This window comes from Moschus berezovskii, chromosome 7 (assembly GCF_049115385.1).
Source record: "Moschus berezovskii isolate FMDL1 chromosome 7, NW_MosBer_1.0, whole genome shotgun sequence".
NCBI classification, from domain to species: Eukaryota; Metazoa; Chordata; class Mammalia; order Artiodactyla; family Moschidae; genus Moschus; species Moschus berezovskii.
Window position 1 is genome coordinate 63,694,319 of NC_142466.1, and position 21,975 is coordinate 63,716,293.

Consider the following 21,975-nt stretch of genomic DNA (forward strand, 5'->3'; position numbering starts at 1 on the left):
GAGCAAAATAGGAAAATTTTTTAGAATTTGTAAAACAAATCAGAAAGCAAGACCAGATGAGCACTTTAAATAAATATTTTAGGATCTGATTAGTTTTATGGAGTTGTACTTAAGAAGGGGATGACTGGCCAAGGATAACTTCTTCTATGAGACTGACTGGAAGTGGATGATGAAAGCTGATGACCTATCTTGGACTTGTGTCAAACTCAGCAATTAATCAAATAAAGGACCTGGACTGTATGCTTGATGAGTGGTAAATATATATTGTGGGAGAGACCCTTCAAGACAGGGAGGGGATTACTACAATGAAATGAAGTAGGTCTTGAGAGAAGGTGGAAAAACGTGAGCAGAGACAGGAATGGGAGTGCAGAAGATGATACTGCAAACTGAATGGGGAAAATTATGGGAATGGAGCCGGGGGAAGACTCCCTATGAAGGGAGTGGAAATGTGGGACTTGGCAAGGAAGATATGAACTTGTTCATGGGTGGTGAAGTGGTAGTTGTCAGGGTTGGACAATATTGAAGATGGTGAAATCTGGAAGAGAATGAAGGTTAGTTTTGAAAGTTGCATGTGTCAGGCTATAGCATAGACCAGTAGAACAGAGCAGACAGAGGGTATTACTCTGCCCAAAGAAAACTTGATAACCCATCAGCAGCTCCCTAAAACATGTAGCTAAATAATAAATAACTATGGATTTGATCTTGGTGCTATCCATAGCATGGATAGCCTGTTGTAAACACTGACACTCATTTGTAGCAATATTGAACGTAGGCATGGTGTCACTGCATTTGTGTGATTTAGAAAATATGGTGCAGCAGAGACTTACATACTGGAGATGGGTAGGGAAAGGCTTTAGACAGGTGGCTAAGATGAAGATAGCATTCTCTCCTCCAGTGAATTCAGAAAGGAGCTAAAGATAAGCTTCCATTGGGTCTAAGTACCATAGCCTAAGGAGCTGAGAGTGTGGACTCTAGGAGTAGGGGTAGAGGGAAGAGTGTGAGCTTAGCACAGTGCAAAGCTGAGAAGAACAAAAGAGGAGCAGCTCTAGTCACTGGCGTAAAGTTCAGGTCAGTAGTGTGACTGAAGTAAGAATCTGGTTGTGTTGGTCAGTTGGACTGAGATGCTTCTCCCTCATGAATATGTTTATCAAATGTGGTGAGGTCACCTGGTGGTCAGGGAATCTGGCTGGCATGTATACTGCCTCCTATATCATGCAAATTTCAGAATAGCCAATAGGAGCTGCTTCAGGCATTGTAAGAAAATTTGCCATCAAGCTGAAGATGAATTATTTTACCAGTTAGCTGGATATGGCCATAGTGTTATCAAGCCTGAATAAGTGTGGGTGGCAGCATGGTCATAGTATAGCCCAACAGTTTTTGCAACGACATGTGAGGTCTATACAATAGACTATAGTATCCCAGGTCCAAACTATCATCTAAAGTGATAGCCAGGCTGTGAAAAGCCAAAAGACCAGTCATTTATGCAGTGTGAGTGCTGTGGTTTGAGGAGCCAAAGGGTTGCTGAGAGATATGGACATAACATATGGAACACTTTGTGTTTCCATTCTAGATCCTGATATGGAGGGGAAGCCAGCATCTCTCAACAGTAGCTTTAGCAGAGACCAACTTTAGTATTTGGGCTTCCCAGGTGGCACAGTGTTAAAGAATCTGCCTGTCACTGTAGGAGATGAAAGAAACATAGGTTCCATCCCTGGATTGGGAAGATCCCCTAGAGTAGAAAGTGGCAACCCACTCCAGTATTCTTGCCTGGAAAATCCCATGGACAGAGGATCCTGGTAGACTATAGTCCATGGCGTTGCAGAGTCAACATGACTTGAGCAGCTGAGCATATACACAACTTTAATTTTCTTAATCTCACTCAACAATACACATGATAGTAGTTGTGGTGATAAAGCTATAATCTTTACTTCCAGAATAAGCTCCTCATTGGCATTAATTACATCTTTTATTGCTTGGAAATTTTGTCGAAGCTTGTGACTTAGGCAAATTATTAGTTTGGTGCAAACATAATTACGGTTTTGGACTGTGAATTTTAAATCATTGTAAGTAGGCTCACACACATCTTTATTAATCAAAATGGGAACCCATTGCAATCAATACATTTTTGCCAGTGAGAAATAAATTTGTTTATTGCTGTAGCATAAAAATTCACGCTTTGGGACTTGACAGACTCTTGGAAAGCATTTTCTGCCTCCTGATGGTTGTGGAAGCATTTTCCCTGCAAAAAGTTGTCAAGATGCTTGAAGAAGTGGTATTTGGTTGGTGAGAGGTCAGGTGAATATGGTGCATGAGGAAAAACTTCATAGTCCAAATTGTTCAACTTTTGAAGTGTTGGTTGTGCAACATGCGATTGGGTGATGTCTTGGAGAAGAACTGGGCCCTTTCTGTTGATTAACACTGGCTGCAGGACTTGCAGTTTTCCGTGCAGCTCATTGATTTGCTGAGCATATTTCTCGGATGTAATGGCTTCACTGGGACTAAGATCAGGCCGCCAAACCGTGACCATGACCTTTTTTTTGGTACAAGTTTGGCTTTGGGAAGTGCTCTGGAGCTTATTCTCCATTCAAACACTGAACTGGTTGTTGCTGGTCGTCATATAAAATCCACTTATTGTCACACATCACAATCCAATTGAGAAATGGTTTGTTGTTGCTACATAAAATAAGAGAAGGTGACACTTCAAAATTATGATCTTTTCAATTTGTGGTCAGCTCATGAGGCACCCACTTATCAAGCTTTTTCACCTTTTCAGTTTGCTTCAAATGTCAAATGACTGTAGAATGGTTGATGTTGAGTTCTTTCTTTGGGGGCGGGGGCAACTTCTTGTTCTGTAAGAAAATCAGCTTCGATGATCCTCTCAGTTGGTCATTGTTAACTTCTGATGGCAAGCCAATGTGCTCCTCATCTTTAAGACTGATCTCTTTTGCAGAACTTGAACCACCACTGCACTGTCCATTCATTAGCAGTTCCTGGGTCAAATGCATTGTTGTGCTGTGAGTTGTCTCTGCTGCTTTTTGACCCAGTTTGAACTCAAATAAGAAAGTCATTCAAATTTGCTTTTTGTCTAACATCATTTCATGTATTGTTCAGTTGCCCAATAATGGTCGACTCTGCAAATCCGTGGACCTGGCACGCCAGGCCTCCCTGCCCCTCACCATCTCCCAAAGTTTGCCCAAGTTCGTGTCCATTGCATTGGTGATGCCATCCAGCCATCTCAGCCTCTGATACCTTCTTCTCCTTCTGCCCTCAATCTTTCCCAGCATCAGGGACTTTTCCAGTGAATTAGCTGTTCGCATCAGATGAGCAAAATACTGGAGTTTCAGCTTTAGCATCAGTCCATTCAATGAGTATTCAGGGTTGATTTATCTTAAGATTGACTGGATTGATCTCCTTGCTGTCCAAGGGACTCTCAGGAGTTTTCTCCAGCACCACAGTTTGAAGGCATCAATTCTTCATTGCTCTGTTTTATTTGTGATATAGTTCTCACAACCATATGTGACCACTGGGAAGACCATAGCCTTGACTATATGGATGTTTGTCAGCAGAGTAATGTCTCTGCTTTTCAACATACTGTCTAGGTTTGCTATCGCTTTCCTTCCAAGAAATGGTTGTCTTCTGATTTCATGGCCACAGTCACCATCGGCAGTGATTTTAGAGCCCAGGAAGAGGAAATCTGTCACTACTTCCACCTTTTCCCCTTCTATTTGCCATGCAGAAATGGGGTCGGATACCGTGATCTTAGTTTTTTTTAATAGTTAGTTTTAAACTGGCTCTTTCACTCATCTCCTTCACTGTCATCAAGAGACTCTTTAGTTCCTCTTTGCTTTCTGCCATTAGAGTGGTATCATCTGCATATCTGAGGTTGTTGATGTTTCTCCCACCTATCTTGATTCCAACTTGTAACTTATCCAGCCTGGCATTTCTCATGATGTGCTCAGCATATTGGTTAAACAGACAGGGTGACAGCAGACAGCTCTGTCATACTCCTTTGTCAATCTTGAACCAATCAGTTCTTCCATACAGTGTTCTAACTGTTGCTTTTTAACCCGCGTACAGGTTTCTCAGGAGACAGGTAAGATGGTCTGGTATTCCCATCTCCTTAAGAGCTTTCCATAGTCTAAATTAAATATAAGCCACATATAGTAGTAAGTCATTAGCAAAAAAAAAAAATAGTGATAAATGCATATTAAAACGATGTATAACATAACCACATTTATTTAGAATGTATTCCAATACCAATGGCAATTTCAACAATGCAAAAACCATTTGCACCAACCTAATATTAGTATCATCATCAAGGTACTAGCAGATAGCCAAAGAGACATTCATTGGTGAATGAATCACAATATAAACTTTGTATGGTTTCAGTTATGTTAAGTTTACTAAGGTGTATTTTATGGTCTACAATATGGTCTCTTGGTGAATGTCCACTGGAAAAGAATGTGTTGTGTAACGTGTTATATACTATTGTTAGGTGAGGTTTTGTATAAATGCATTTAAGCCAAATTGGTGATATATTATTCAGATCCTCTGCATCTTTGTTGATTTTCTGTGTATTTGTTTCATTGATTACTAAGAAGAGTGTTGAAGTCTTTAACAATAATTGTGGCTTTCTCTTCCCTTTTTATAATTTAGAAATTTTTTTGTCTGTATTTTAAAGTTCTGGTATTAGGTGTTTATACATTTAGAATTGTGCACTGTCTTCTTGGTGAGTTGAACGTTTTATCATTATGTAATATCTCTTGTTCTCAAGTCTGCTTTGTTTGATATTATAATGGGGTGTGTGTGTGTGAGTGTTTGTATGTTGGTAAATATTTTGCTTGATGTTTTCTGAGATCTGGGAATTATGGTTATTGTTTTGATTAATTTTGGAAAATTCTCAATTATACTATTATCCCATTATCTCTGTTGTCTTTTACAATTTTGGTATTTCCCACAGCTCTTGGATGCTCCTTTTTTTTTTTCTAATGTTTTATTCTTTGTTTCTGTGTGGATAATTTCTATTGATGTATCCTCAAGGTAATTATTTCCTTAGCTTTGTGAAACTCACTGATGAGTCTATTGAAGTGATTCTTCATCTTTGTTAGTGTATGTTTCTTTTTGATTATTTTTGTTTCATTCTATCATATATTTTTCATATTTCTGCTGAAATTCCCAACTTGTTCATGTATGTTATCCATTTTTCAGCTAGATCTTTTAACATATTAATCACTGCTATTTTTAATTCCTTGTCTGATACTTAAATATTGGGATCATATCTGAGTCTAGTTGTGTGTATTACTTTATCACTTAACATGATGTTGTTTTTTATTGGTGTGAATTCTTTGCATATCTTATATTTGATGAACATTTTTTGTAAGACAGTAGTTCAGTTCAGTCGCTCAGTCGTGTCCAACCCTTTGTGACCCCATGAATCGCAGCACACCAGGCCTCCCTGTCCATCACCAACTCCTGGAGTTCACTCAAACTCATGTCTATCGAGTCAGTGATGCCATCTAGCCATCTCATCCTCCGTTGTCCTCTTCTCCTCCTACCCCCAATCCCTCCTAGCATCAGACTCTTTTCCAGTGAGTCAACTCATCTCATGAGTTGGCCAAAGTATTGGAGTTTCAGCTTTAGCATAAGTCCTTCCAATGAACACCCAGGATTGATCTCCTTTAGAATGGACTGGTTGGATTTCCTTTCAGTCCAAGGGACTCTCAAGAGTCTTCTCTAGCACCACAGTTCAAAAGCATCAATTCTTCAGCGATCAGCTGTCTTCACAGTCCAACTCTCACATCCATACATGACCACGGGAAAACCATAGCCTTGACTAGACGGACCTTGATGGCAAAGTAATGTCTCTGCTTTTTAATATGCTATCTAGGTTGGTCATAACTTTCCTTCCAAGGAGTAAGCGTCTTTTCATTTCATGGCTGCAATCAGCATCCGCAATGATTTTGGAGCCCAAAAAAATAAAGTCTGACACTGTTTCCACTGTTTCCCCATCTATTTCCCATGAAGTGATGGGACCAGATGCCATGATCTTCATTTTCTGAATGTTGAGCTTCAAGCCAACCTTTTCACTCTCCTCTTTCACTTTCATCAAGAGGCCTTTGAGTTCCTCTTCACTTTCTGCCATAAGGGTAGTGTCATCTGCATACCTGAGGTTATTGATATTTCTCCCGGCAATCTTGATTCCAGCTTGTGCTTCTTCCAGCCCAGCATTTCTCATGATGTACTCTGCTTATAATTTAAATAAGCATGGTGACAATATACAACCTTGATGTACTCCTTTTCCTATTTGGAACCAGTCTGTTGTTCCATGTCCAGTTCTAACTGTTGCTTCCTGACCTGCCTACTGGCTTCTCAAGAGGCAGGTCAGGTGGTCTGGTATTCCCATCTCTTTCAGAATTTTCCATAGTTTATTGTGATCCACACAATCAAAGGCTTTGGCATAGTCAATGAAGCAGAAATAGATGTTTTTCTGGAGCTCTCTTGCTTTTTCAATGATCCAGCGGATATTGGCAATTTGACCTCTGATTCCTCTGCCTTTTCTAAGACAGTAGAGACTGAGGTAATTAGTATTACCTCATACTAATGGCATATCTTTTTTTTTTTCCAGTCAGACCTATATTATATACATTTAGTTAATCTTGTCAGGAGTTGAGTTAGTTTTGGATTTTGTTGTTGTTATAGTTACCCTAGTGCATCCTAGTTTTAAAATTACTCTAGTACAGTGTTACCTGTAAGATATGGGCTGGTTTGCCGGAAGTTTTGTTATCAATGTTTCCCCCTCAACTTTAGGTTTTCCCTTGTCCCTTAGAGAGGGTCTCTCTTCCTGCTCATTTCTCCTCTGGCAGTACCTCACATCATATCCAGTATCTGACATCCACCCCAGTCAAACAGTTACCCACTTCTCATCTTACCGTGCAGACTCCTGTCTTCCTGTGAGTTTCATTTGATTGGTTGCCTTACAATCTCAGTTTTCTCATGGTTTCAGTAGGAGTTATAATTTTTCAGATTATTACACTTTTTATTGTAAGAGGGAAAATGTTTCTCTTTGGCATTTTAAGAGGGAAACAGAAGTCAAACATTTTAAAAATCAAATATATTTCCTAAATCTCTGGTAAAAATTCTGACATACAAACAGATCAGTATCAAGACCCTCTAAATAATATGCCCTGAGTTTGGAATTTATATCATGACTCTAGGTAACACAACTCCATAAGAAAGAATTCTTAATGATTCTTTTTTCTGAATTTCCTTGGTCCCTTGCTGAGAGAAGACCATGAATGTCTCATCAGAATTTAATTTCAGTTTAGCAAATAGACTGTATTCTGTGAATGACTCTGTCTAGTTGAGAGTTCTGGTAAGGAGCTGATATTTAACTATTTTCTAGCATAATAGAGACTTAAACTATAAAGGTATTTATTTTACTATCTATATAGATAAAGCCAGAGCAGAATAAGTGACTTGTCAAATAATTTGTGCTATCGTCTAAATAGTCTGGTAAGATGAACTTTAGTGAGAAGACTGGTATTTTCAAGTTGGAGTAAATACACGGATCTCCCCAAACCATGCCTTTTCATAGCAACACTTTCAGTGTCAAACTCACATGATACACAGTGGAGGGACCTTGAATCCATGTGCGTGCTGGACAAACGCATTCCTCTAGTCCAAGCTGGAACTGGCACCTGATCCAACTGAACCGGTCATTATCTCAGTCCCTGAATTGGATTGCTTGGATTCCCCTCAGTTGATATTGTGGTTATGGATGCTGGAGCACATGTATTATGCTTCTTAGAAGAAATCGGTATGACAGTTTATTAACAGTATTATTTTTCTTAAGTTCATGTCAAAGGAAATTTTCATATACTTTTAGAAACAAGAGATGCTTTTTTACTGTATTTGTTAACATCCTCAGTCATAGCAGTCTGAGATTAGAAATCAGTGCTGCAATAAACCATGAGCCAGTGCATGTGAAAAGAAAAATAAATGGATTTTAACTGATGAAATCCTAAGAGGTTATTAAAAATGGAAGAGATAAAAGTAGAAAGGGGGGAAATCCTTTAAAAGAAAATGTAATAGATAATACACAGAGCTATTATTGTCCCACTTCTGTTTGTCTAGGCTTCCTAAACCTCTTGATGGGCTCTTCTACTCTTAAGACTCTCTGCGAAAAGCACTGAGGTTATTTCTCTTCTTACTCTATTCACCTCTTCACATTTTGGAGGCTGTAACAATTGGTAATGATTGAAATCTTTCCAGACTACATGAACAATAACCAAATACAATGACAGTGCACATAATGGGCATAAAAGAAACATCATTGTTAAGTTTTCATGTGATTTAAGTTGAGATGTTAGTACTAATCATCTGTTTTTATAAAAGGTTTGTTTGACTCTTTTCTGTTTTATTTCCAGTGAATGTTATTTTCTTTTCATTATTATGCATGTTTTTTGAGTTACAATTTATTTGTGTGTGTGTTGAATTTGATTTATTTTGGTGGGACTCTACCGTTTCCATAATAAACTGTGGAAAATTCTGAAAGAAATGAGCATACCAGACCACCTGGCCTGCCTCTTGAGAAACCTGTGTGCAGGTCAGGAAGCAGTTAGAACTGGACATGGAACAACAGACTGGTTCCAAATAGGAAAAGGAGTACATCAAGGCTGTATATTGTCACCCTGCTTATTTAACTTATATGCAGAGTACATCCTGAGGAACACTGGGCTGGAGGAAGTACAAGCTGGAATCAAGATTGCCAGGAGAAATATCAATAACTTCAGATATGCAGATGAGACCATCCTGCATAGTGAAGTGAAGAAGAACTAAAAGAGCCTCTTGATGAAAGTGAAAGAGGAGAGTGAAAAAGTTGGCTTAAAACTCAACATTCAGAAAACTAAGATCATGGCATCTGGTCCCATCAATTCATAGCAAATAGATGGGAAAACAGTGGAAACAGTGGCTGACTTTATTTTTCTCAGCTCCAAAATCACTGCAGATGGTGACTGTAGCCATGAAATTAAAAGACGCTTACTCCTTGGAAGGAAAGTTATGACCAACCTAGACAGCATATTAAAAAGCAATTCACATTCTTTATTGTATACTTCATATTTTGTAGTTTCTATTCCTCAGCATCTACTAAACTAAGGTGACTAGTTTGAAGCAATTTGAGAACCAAAATTCTCCAGCCATCTGAAAGTATTTATGTACATATAAATTAGAGAGATAAAGACAAAGATGGCAGCCAAGGCACTTTATTAGTCTTTTAATGATTCAATATCATTTTTATATACCTTTAACTATTGTAGAATTAGCCTTCTAGCTAGAAATAAAGGAGTCACAAAAAAGGAGAATTTAGGAAATATGCAGTGTCAAGTTCTCTTGGTAAGTTCATCAATCTCAAAAAAATTGGCATGTGAGCAGAAACAGTTCCATTACTTAGACAGCCAAATATGTTTGTGCAAAGAATGTTTGCATAATAATGAATATCTGTTGAAGGACTAGAATAGAAAAGATATGTCTGTTTTCTCACATTTGTTTTAGGAAAAGGGAATCTTTCAGAAAATTTCCCCTATCAGTAGTGTCAGATTTTGTGAGACCAAGGTCTCAGTAGGTCTAACTTTATAACCTTCTAATTTCAGACAGAGAGAGACTGGGAAGTTAGGAAAGATAATTCAGTTGCAGCCAGTTCCAACTGCAAGGAAAGAGAATAGAGAACATCATTGAGAAGCCACATGCAAACACACATACGTCATTTCTGCATCTGTTTTCAACTATACTCATGTCTATCTTAAAAAGTGAGGGTATCAAAACCAAATAAAGACATTGAAAGAAAGGAAAACTACAGACTAATAACTTTCATGCTTATGAATACAAAAACCTCAACAGCTCAACAAAAGATTAAGGATGTAAATCTAGTAATATGCAAAAATAATTTTATGCCATAACCAAGAGGAATTTATTCTTAGTTTGCCAGGCTGACTCAACATTTGAAAATTAAGTAATTTAATTCATCACAACAACTACTTAAGAAACATCATATACCTCATCAGTAGATGATAAAGTTTCAGAAAACTTTGAATAGAGGGAAGTTTCCTCAACTTAATATAGAAAACATACAAAAAACCTGCATCTAACAACATACTTAATGGTGAAAAACCAGATGCCAGATGCTTTCCCCTGAAGATCTAAAATGATGCAAGGAAGTTCCTTCATGACTCTCCCATTCAGCACCATATTAGAAGTCTTAGCTAATGCAATTAGATAAGAAAAGGAAATAAACACATACATATTGAAAAGGAACAAATAAAATGGTCTTTTTTCACAAATGATGTGATTATCTATGTTGAATTCCCAAAGAATCAACAAAAAAGCCTCCAGAACTACTAAGCGTTTATAACAAGTTTGCATGATACATGGTTAGGATAGAAAAGTCAATTGCTCATAGCAATGATAAATGATTTGAGTTTGAAATTTAAAATGCAATGTATTTACATTAAAAGCAAAAATAATTAAATAGATATAAAGCTAACAAAATATGCATAGGATTTATAAAAATAAACCTACTAAACTCCAAAGAAAGAACTCAAAGAAAATTTAAATATATAGAGAGAGATTCTGCGTTTACGAATAGGAAAGCTAATGCTGTTAAAATGTCAGTTCTTCCCAATTTGATCTATAGATTCAATACAATCCCACTCAAAATTTTAGCAGGTTATTTTGTGCATATTAACAAAATGACACTAAAGTTTATGGAAAGCCAAAGGACTCAGATTATCCAACACAAAGCCAACAAAGAAGAACAAAGTCAGAAGACTGACATTACCCAACTTCAGGGCTTATTGTCCAGCTGCAGTAATCAATCCAGCATGGTGTTAATGAAGGAACAGACAAATAGGCCAATGGAACAGAGTGGAAAGGCCAGAGAGATTTGTTCAGTAGTGGAAATGTTAGGAATGAAACCACAGTAGTGAATAAATGACATTATGTATTTGTCAAAACCTATAGAACTGTATGAGTATATCTGAATGTAAATTATGTACTTTAAGTACTGAAATAATGTATCAATATTGTTCATTGGTATTTAACAAATGTACCATGCTAACACAATTTATTTATAATAGGGGACATTTAGACCTTGGACATATGGGGACTTTCTCCTCAATTTTTCTGTAGATCTAATATTGTTCTTTAAAAAGCGGTGTATTTTTTTAAGATAATCTAAAAACCTAAGCCAGATATATGGGGATTGTTCTTTTATCTTCACCTTTCTTCATACCCATTCTTCATTCATTCGGTGCAAGGATGCAGTGTTCTGAACTGCTTTCAGTTTTATTTGCTTTTCAATGTTATTGCCATTTTCTGGCAGAGATCATCTCTACCTGGATTTTGCAGTTACTTTCCAGCTGTTCTTGTTGGCCTTCTATCATGCAGTCTTCAAAATATTGATAGAGTAAGCTTTCTTTGATACAAAATGCATCTTGTCATTATACTTCTTAAAACTTTTCTTTGGATTTCTATTTCAAAAACTTGTTTTTTCTTTTTCTAACTTTTTGTTTTACATTGAGACATAGTCAGCTAACAATGTTGTGATAGTTTTAGGTGGACAGCAAAGGGACTCAGCCATATATGTACATGTATCCATTCTCCCTCATACTCTCCTTGAATCCAGATGGTCACATAACATTGAGCAGAGTTTCCTGTGCTATGCAGTAGGACCATGTTGATTATCCATTTAAAATATAGCAGTGTGTATGTGTCCATCCCAAACTCCCTAACTATTCCTTTCCCCTATTCTTCTCCCCCCTGCAACCATGGCAACCATAAATTCATTCTCTAAGTCTGTAAGTCTGTTTTTGTTTTGTAAATAAGTTCATTTGTATCATATATTTTTTAAGATTTCACATATAAGGGATGTCATATGATATTTCTCCTCTGTCTGACTCACTTCACTCAGTGTGACAATCTCTAGATCCATTCATATTTGATAAATCCAACCATGTTGCAGCAAATGGCATTATTTTATTCTTTGTAATGGGCAAATAGTATTCCACTGTATATATGTACCTCATCTTATTTATGCATTCCTCTGTCAGTGGACATTTATGTTGCTTCCATGTCTTGGCTATTGTAAACAGTGCTGCAATTAATGTTGGGGTGCGTGTATCCTCTCAGACCATATTTTCCTCTGGATATATGCCCTGGAGTAGGATTACAGGGTCATATGGTAGCTCTATTCTTTATAAGAAAGAACATAAGAGAACTTTAATCATTTAGCCATAAATGATTATATCTTTCAGTTCTTTTTTCTGATTGCTTTTTTGTGTTCTGGCTGGAGTTAGTCTGAACTTCCCAGGGATCCACCAAAACCAGGCTCTGTATTGTCTTCAGTCATATCTACTAATCCCATTGCCTGGATACCTTTCTTGCCAATCTTTATTTGCCTGGTTTATGCTTTATCCTTTGGAATTTTGCTTAGATAGTACACCATCCAGGAATCTTTCTACTCCCCACAAACTGACCTAAATATTCCTCCTAAATTATCTTGAATTTTTCTTAACATTATATGCAAACTTCATACTTTCTTCTCAGTATCTTTGTTTGATCATCACCTCTCTCATGTCTCTACATTTTGCATTGTCTTCCCAGAATCTGTAGTGTAACATGATCTCTATTACATTCTTATAAAAGAAAAAAGAAAAAACACTTAAAATCAGTCCTGATAATGTATCATAGTTAAATTCATGTCACTAATGATAAAAAATGCTTTATAACTTGGATGAGTTCAGTGGAAAAGCAGAGACATGGACTAAAGAATTAAGCCAAGAATTATAATCTTAAATTCTGTTCTTCCAGGGCCCTTTTAGTCACTCAAGTAACTTTTTGGTAACAGTTTTATTAAAATACAATTCACTTACTTATAATTCACTAATTAAAAATGTATAATTCGGTGTTTTTTATTATATCCAGATTGTGCAACCATCAATACAATCAATTCTAGAATATTTTCACTACAATAGAAAGAAACTCTGTATAGCCATCACCCCTAAATCCTCTCATAACCAAGGCAACCATTAACCTACCTTCTGTCTCTGTAGATTTGCCTAAACTGGACATTTCATATACATGGAATCATATATTGTATGGTCCTTTATGCCTGGCTTGAGGGGTGATGTTTACAAGGTTCATCCATATTGTTCAAATAACTTTTGATAGTTTTAACTATATGTCTTGAAATTTTCAACAACAAAGCTAGACAAAATATATCCAGATCTAACCCAATCCATTAATTAAAAGTTTTAAATATTATAATTGCAATTTTTTTCTATTGGTCAATGTAGATTTTATAGAATATATTTTACATGAGAAAGTTTAAGATTTATCACCAGTTATGAAGAACTTTATCCTTTAGACTAGGATAAAGTTTGAGCCATTGCGAAGGTACTTTATATGCTGTGAATAGAATGCACATTTTTTCTTCATAAGAGCTTACTAAAGTGCACATGGAATGAAATAATAATACCAAATATGTTGTATTCAGTCTGCAGACCCATCTGTGGTTATTGAAACTATTTAAAAGTATGTCTCTAGAATATTGTTTGACTAAATCTTCCACCCTTGTAGGAGTTCAGCCTGCTCCTGAAGGCATACAGGCTGACTTTGTTTAATACAATTTGGTATTGTCTTAACAGTTGGTGATGAAAACATCAGGAATGCTTTTAAAATACTGAAGAAATAAGCGTTTATACTTTGGAGCACATGTGAACATTTGATTTACTGCTGATAAAAAATATTCACAACTCCAGCTTGCTTCATTATGTGTGTAATAATGTACCTAATATTCTTTTCCTCCCTTTTCTGGAAATGGTAAATGAAGATTTGCATTCAGGGTAGAGCATCCTCTTGGGGAAGCAGTAGATGCCTAGACTGACATTCCCTAAGCCCCAAACCTTGTTAAAAGTGGTTTCAGTCCTGGGGACCTAATGCACTGATTGCTTCCCTAGAAGGAGTCTCATCGCTTGCTCCATTCGGTCCTATTACTGAAGGTCTAATTACATCTGTTATGCTGTTCAGTTTTACAGAAGGTTGGGAAAGACATTAGGGGTATTAGGGCATAGGGTTGGGGGCATGTAACACACACATCTACACACACACTCATGTTATGGATTTTGAGAAATAAACTGGTGACCAAGCTAGAATAGTTGTGAGATTGTATCTAAACTATCAAGTTACTGTAACAAGTCAAAATGGAGATGGTTCGAATTCTGCATGATTGCCCGGGCAAGAGGAAACCAATTACACTGTCAAAATCTGAAACACTGGGAGCTTAAAAGCCCCATAGGACTTCTTTGGAACCAAACACTTTTTTTTTGCTATCTATAAAAGGACAAGTAAAGCATTATTTTTATACCATTGCAAAGTGTCACTTATATTCTGAGCTTCCCAAACCTTTCCTAGCCCACTGTTTCCCTGTATACTGCAAACAGTATATGCTTATGCTATGCTTTTGTGTAGCCCAGATGAAGACTGTCATCATGGCCTAATAGAGCTCAAAATGGAAAGGGAGAGGGGGTGGAAGAGAGGCTCATTATTTTTTAAATGGCTTCACTTTTCCCATAGGAATCCTATAGATCCCACTTAGCAGAAGCTCATTCCAGCACTGATTAAGTGGGAAATACACAGAATCTCAAAAGGTCAGACCTATAATCAGCTGTCCTCAGGGACTTCTATGGAAAACTTCTTCATCCAACTTGAATTTATTGCCATCTTAAAACATAGTGCAATAGATGATATGACATTAAAAAGTATATACAGATATCTTTGTATATGTGTGTTAGTCGTTCAGTCGTGTCCGACTCTTTGTGACCCCATGGACTGTAGCCCACCAAGCTCCTTTGTCCGTGGGATTCTCCAGGCAAGACTACTGGAGTGCATTGCCATTTCCTTCTCCAAAAAATCTTTATATATAGTCATACACATATATGACACATGTGCATGTATGTATATGTGTGTGCAGATGATATGACATTAAGAAAAGCTACCTATCTATGCACGTATGACATATGCATGCATGTATGCGTGTATGGGTGTATGATGGATGTCTGCCCACCTAAACTCACAGTAGCCTGATTTACCTGAACCATTTGATTTGTTAGGTAATCTTCCCTATAGTGTTTTACTTTATGTTATTGGTTTGTTTTTATATTGTTGGAAACTTTGAAACTATAACAAATTAAGTTTACGTAGAATTGGTTTTGGGTTTTTGAGAAACTGTTCACAAATTATATACTCTGAAAGTGTATGACTAAAAAAAAGTGTATGTAAAAGGAATAGGATAATAGAGGAGAAACAAATAGAATTCTTAATATGTTTCCAAACTGTGTGCAAGCCTGTGATAAACACATCTTTGTGGGGAGAATATACTTGGGGGAACCGGATGGCTTAAGCTGGACAAAGCTTTGTTTCTTTTCTCTTCAAATGCATTTTTACTTATTTTAGTAAAGAATTATAGTCAATATTTTATTTAAAAAATGACTTTGGTCACAGGCTGAAGGGTTTTTGCTCATCACACCTTAAAATGCCATCTCCATTTACGTCCTCACATAAATTTGCAGTCTGTTCATCACCTTTATGCTGAGAGCAGCACCCAAATACGAAATGTTAAATCAGTCATGAACCTTCGTGCTTGCTTATCCGCGTGGAAGAAAATAGATTGTTCCTCTCTCCTCTGCTTGTTCCAAGTAGTTATTTAGTTAAAAGTGGAAGAAAATTGACCTTGGAGTTGTCTCTAGCTGTGAGACTGAGAAAGACTGCGACGGTTTCTCACTTAAGCCTCATTCTCTGCCCCTACTTCTTGGGAGACAACACAGTCTTACACGAGGGACGGAAAGGCAGTGGTGAAAGTGCAGAGCGGCTACTCCCTGAGTCACTTTTCCTTTTCAGGGTTTAGGAAAGTGGTTGTCATTCCTATCTCTTCCTACCTCAAGAAGAGTAAGACAGGAAGAGAGAAACTGAGGTTTAGAGCAGATGTTTCCCTTGTCTTCTGCTTATTGGAAAGCTGAGAGAAAGTACCCAGTGAGTGGACATAATGAGGAAATGAATGTGTTTGTCTCTCTAGTTTTGAATATGTCACAATGAATTAGAGTATGACTCTTTTGTTTTGTGAATAGAGTAGCTTGGAAGTGGGAAAACCAGTGACAAGAAGGAGCTTCTCCCGGGAGACAGGGATAAACCTCCACGGATACCATCAGTGGAAATATGAGAATGGATTGGCCAGGAGCCCAGGGCAGGATTCACATAACTGGGCTCGAGTCTTCACCATGTGACCCTGGAAATCTAGTTAACTTCTCTGAGCCTCATTTTTCTCATCTACAACATGGGGATAATAATGGTAGCTGTTTTCAGAAGTTTTGAGGGGAAATTAAATGAAATAAAGATTGATGAGTGACTAGCATTTAGTAAGTGTTCGTTAGAAGTCAGATGCTGATCCTATTAATGTTGGGAGGCAAAGACATTATAAAAATGGTAACACTTCTTGTCATAATCAACAGTAGTGTGATGATAAAGTATAACTGGATATTTACGAAGAGACACAAATATACTTGACTTGAAGGGGTCAAGTATTTTAATGTATTCAGGAATGTACCTATAGGAAAATAATAAACTGATGAAGGACAGAAATAAGTTGGTTGAGCCTTCAGCATAGTTTACATGGAGTGTGTATTGCACTTGCTTTCCTAACCATCTTAAACCAGAAAGATTGCTTTTGAATAGTTGCAGATATCCAGGCAGCACAGTGTTTTGCTTAAGCATGTAGAGAATTCTTGGGAGTTGCACAGTTCTGAATGAGCCTAAGAATTTTGGATCCTGTCTGCAGTTGGTATTGGTTAACCCAGCAATGCTATAGTATTTCCTTGAAAATTTCTCAATAAATATTTCTGTCACAAAAAAGGAGTCAAATATTCAGCTAGACTCTGGGTTGACAATCTTTTGTATCTAACTGATATGGATATTGGTCACTAAAAAATGCTATAAAGAATATTGACAGGTCATATAAAATACTTTGCTTTCTGTTGCTGTCTATGAACATCAGTGTGGGGATATTGGAAATCTTAAATCAGTGCTAATTTTTACCACACTCACGCATAAATAATTTTCTCTCATCCCTGTGAATTAGCACAATTATTTGAAGAGTCAACATTTGTGAATAATCAACAAATTGTTAAACTGAATTTTTGTACATTCTGCAAATAACTTTTAGTTGTGAAAAGTACAGAACACAATGAGCTTTTGTTATTTTATTAATATAGAATAATGCTTAAGTGCTATTCTCCTTCATTTGAAAATAACATGTATATTGAAACATGCCTTAATTTTCTTGTTTATTGAAAGTCTGCTCTGTAACTAGCATTACTCTAGATATTAGAATTCGATGGAGAACATGCCTTCTAAGATTTTGCATGCTAGTGGAGGGAATACAATAAGCCAATAATGGAATAAACAAGTAAACAACGTAGGTTCACATTGTGAAGAAAATGACACCGGAATATCTTATGTGTATGGAAATGCTACTTTAGGGAACACTTCTTCAAAGGGCCTTTGAGCTGAGACATGAGGAATGGAAAGGTACTGGTCATGCAGAGGAAACCATCAGCTGGAGAAAGCTCAACATGTTTGGAGGATGAAATGGCATAGAGCACACTGGAGCATAGGGAGGAGAGGGCAGGCAGTACCTGAGGCTTGGAAAGGAAATAGGGCCAGATCACGGCAAGATCTAGGATTTGGAAGCCACTGATTAGAGAGAGTGTGTGTGAGTGTGTGAGAGAGGGAGAGAGTGTTTCAGCTGAGCACCCAAATGATTGGTTTTCATTTTCTTCCCACCCTTATTTTGCATGCACACAGAGCTGTACACAGCTGCAGCTGCAGATCTTAACATGTGAGAGAGCTGCACATTTTAGGTGACGTTCCTTTCTGAAAGAAACCATGCCACTTGAGAGAGAGACATTTTCACACACATACAGACACACACACACTTATACACACATATGCCACATCTCTATCTCTTTTTTCTTTAAGCAGGGCTATGACCTTGTCTAATTTACATTAGACATTCACCATTTGACTATGGGATGAACAATGGATTGTGGGAAGGCAAGACTGAAGTCAGGGAAACCAATTAAGAGGTCATTACAGAATCCTAGGAAAGAGATGATGACAGCTTGAAATAAGATGAGGGCTTAGGAGATATGCCATGTTAACATACACACACACAGGATGTGTTTTGGAGACAGAGTCAATAGGACTTGTGATGGGTTGAATGTAGGGGCTGAGTCACAGGAAAATTAATGTGAGTGGTGGTACAAAATGGGCAGGAAGCTGGTGGGTGTTTTAATACGACAGACCTTTGTTATAGCAAAACACTTTGGCCTTCCATAAATCACCATAGCTTGCAACATCAGGAACTCAAAAGGACCAAAAAACTCCCATTAGCACTGAAGCATAGCAACTCTATAATAGACATATTTAACAAAATGGCATCTGTGCTATTTGTTTTACTTTATTATGCATAGTTCAGGGAGCAGGGCAGAGGAATGCACAGTAGTACATAAGGTGTGATCACATTGTTCCTGAGAATGCAGGAGAAGGCTGTTTCACTAAGATGGGAGGTGAGGGACTCAATGTTCTGTCAAACCCTCATATGTCCTGTGGTATGTTTAGGGAAGGCCGTGGCACGATTCCTAATAGGGTGCACTCACAGCTGTAGGTGAGGACAGACTGCTGCTGATGTTTCCTGTGTGGTAGTGTTCTTTCAGATGATGGCTGTGACCCTCTAGCGGGTAATTAATGATGGAGAATTATCAGCACCTGATGGAAAAGTGTAATAGAAAACATTAGAGTGCACCTTCTATGATATTGTTCTATGAGTTTTTGTTTTTGTTTCATTTGCATATATGGATGCATGGATGCATCACAGTGCAGAAAAGATTTATTACAGTGGGTCTAGGTTAAAAAGAAAAGTTGGAAAACTACTGTTCTCAGGTACATTTTGGGAAATGTACTGGCAATTCATCCTTGATTTCTTGCTTGAATTTAACTGTCTAAAGAATTGGAATAGGTTTATTTCCTTACCTCATCAACTTTAGTCTTTATGGAAGAAAGACAGAGATGAACTGAACTCACATTGGAGATGAATAAGTTGGTGGATCTTGGAAAAGAGGTGGGGAACATAAAAGCTACCAAAACACTGGGGAATAAATGGTGAAAAGTATCCCCAAAAGCCAGATGAAAACAGCAGAGCCCCAGCCAAATAGTCACAGGCATATTATCTGGGAAAGGGTTAGCAAAAAGAAGGGTTGAGAGTCTCACGGGCAATCTTGGCCCATTCAAGTTCTGTGCGTGTCTACCTTTGGTACTCAATGCTGCAAAAGGGAGACCCATAACTGACATTTAAGGAATTTTTATATAGGCACCATCTTGATAATGGAAAATCCAGGAGCTCAGAGATGTCACTGCATATATGTAGTTCTGCATCCCCAGTTCCTAGGCCAGTCATCATTTTGGGGATTTGCACTGCACACAAAGCCTGTGCCTTATTTCTTCGTGTCACTCACAGACAAACCCTGTGAGATTGCCAGAAGATCAGAACAAAGCCAGATTGTAAGTGAAGAATGAAGAGATGGGAGCCTTCCTAAATTACAGACCAAGGAAGAGTCCAGGATCTCTCCTGGCAGTGACAAGGAAGAGGGTTGGTTTCTGATTTTCCAAACATCCTCTCTTTAGGGCCCCTCATTCAGACAGAGGTAGCTGCACACGATGGGACTTCAGTTTGCCTGTTCCCACCCTTTCTCCTTGCACTTGTTGTCTCTTAGTGTGTGCAAGACATGAACAGTTGTACAGTAGGCCAACACCTGAGATGCTGCAAGTGTAACATGTGATACTTGTGATACACAATACGAATACACTTATGAAATGTAATCATATAAATATGTAATATATGATAAAACATTTCTTTATTTTCCTCCAGCATGCTTGAACTACTATTCCATAACTACCTTTGTTGGATAATTCTAACACTGGAATTGAAACTATTGTTGACTTTTTAAAAACTATTCTTAATGAAAGATATGATTATAAGTATCCATATCTTGCCTCATGCTTCCAGTTAAACCTCAGGCCTCTTTTAAAAGTTGGATTCAAAGAGAACGGTGTGGTATGGCAACTGGAATGAATCTATAGGAAGGGAAGTGCTGAGAATTTTAATTAGTGACTATTAAACATAAAAATTTAAATCATAGACAACAGTTTGGGTGCTACAATTTGAAAGGGACATCCGTAAACTGGAATATGTCCATAAAAGGGAAATAGGACTATACATTAGAGATCTAAAAAATAAATTTTATGGGAAACAACCAAAAAATAAATAATTCAGGAGGAAAATGTGAGCCACTGTTACATTGTTGGCATTGACTTCAGACATAGCAAGAGCCTCTGAGGAAATTTAGTATAAGAAGAAAAAGTTTAGTATAAGAAGCGAGGCTTTTTGGGAATTGTGAATTTGGCCACTATGTATCTTAAGAATATTTGCATAGATAGAGTATGGATTATCTTTATTTCTCCATTTTCTTAATTGTTGCGGGGGAAGAGACAGAGTTTGACCCGGATGATGCTTTTCAACAGGGGTGGTGCAGATTTCTAGAGATCTAAATCTTACATAATTTCAGGACACTCTTTAAGAAAACAAAATTAAGTATGTAAGTTGATGTAATTTGTTGACTTAAATAGATTTCCAATTATTTTTCTAGTGAAGATGGGTTTATTTGGGATCAGCAGAGAATTGCAATATGGGGTCTGTAATTATAGTGAGCCATGTCCAAGTGCTTGTACAGGAAGGTAAGGAGAACACTTTGGGGGAAATGGAAGTTGAGAGGTCTATGGTAAGCAAGAGTCTGTGGCTTTTTGTTGACTGAGTCCTTGTCAGGAAACAGAAGGAGTCTTTTTTCTTTCTGTCGGGCTCTGCTTTCTTCACAGAGCATGAGAGCTCCCCCATCTGGTCTCCTAACTCTGTTTAATTGAGATTTCTGTTTATTATTTTTTTTCCTAAAAAGAAGCCACACAAGTGACAATTCTTTAAAAAATGACAAATCCTAAAATCATTCTAAAGTCCAAGAAAAAACCCCAAATGTTCTTATTACTTAGCTGCCTGACATACCTCTATGATACTTTTTAGTCTGTATTTGGGAATACAGATTCTGAGCAACTCTTCATATTACAACATACTGTAGTATACACATCTATATTTATATAGAGAAGAGAATACAAGGGTACAGAGAATAGAAAGATGCTTCGGTCTTCCCCCGTCGTAGTCGATTAGTGTTTTTGTGCTGTGCTTAGTCACTCAGTCATGTCCAACTCTTTGAGACCTCACGGACTACAGCCCGCCAGGCTCCTCTGACCATGAAATTTTCCAGGCAAGAATACTGTAAAGCAATTATCCTTCAATTAAAAATAAATAAATTTAAAAAAAATACTGGAGCTTGCTGCCAGTTCCTACTCCAGGGGATCTTCCACCCAACAGACCAAACCTGCATCTCTTTGGTGTTTTTAATTATCGGTAATTTAGAACTTTTTCCACAAGCCAGTTTTTGATGCTCTGCATTTCAGGCCTTTCCCCAGTCCTCTCACTTGCTTCCAGTGCAAATGAGAAGCCTAATCTAGATACGATTGACTTTGATTTATCAATTTCCTTCATGGCGCCCTGGTGCTTCTGTAGAAATGCCTTCGGTGGATCTTGACTGACCCCTCCCCAACCATATATGACTGAAATGGTGGAAGCCCTCTGCCCAGATTTAACAAGAGAGGTTCTGCTCTCCCCAGATTTATAAAGAGGATTTTTCTCATTTCTGGGAGATTCCAAGGGTAAATATCAAGGGAAAACTGACCTGAATGAAGGCATTAGGGTGACTCAGA

At 37.6% G+C, this 21,975-nt stretch overlaps 1 pseudogene; it reads right to left on the reverse strand.

The window, feature by feature from the left end:
- Positions 1–2,092: 2,092 nt before the first annotated feature.
- LOC148777338 (histone-lysine N-methyltransferase SETMAR pseudogene) lies at positions 2,093–3,095 on the reverse strand (annotated as a pseudogene).
- Positions 3,096–21,975: the final 18,880 nt, after the last annotated feature.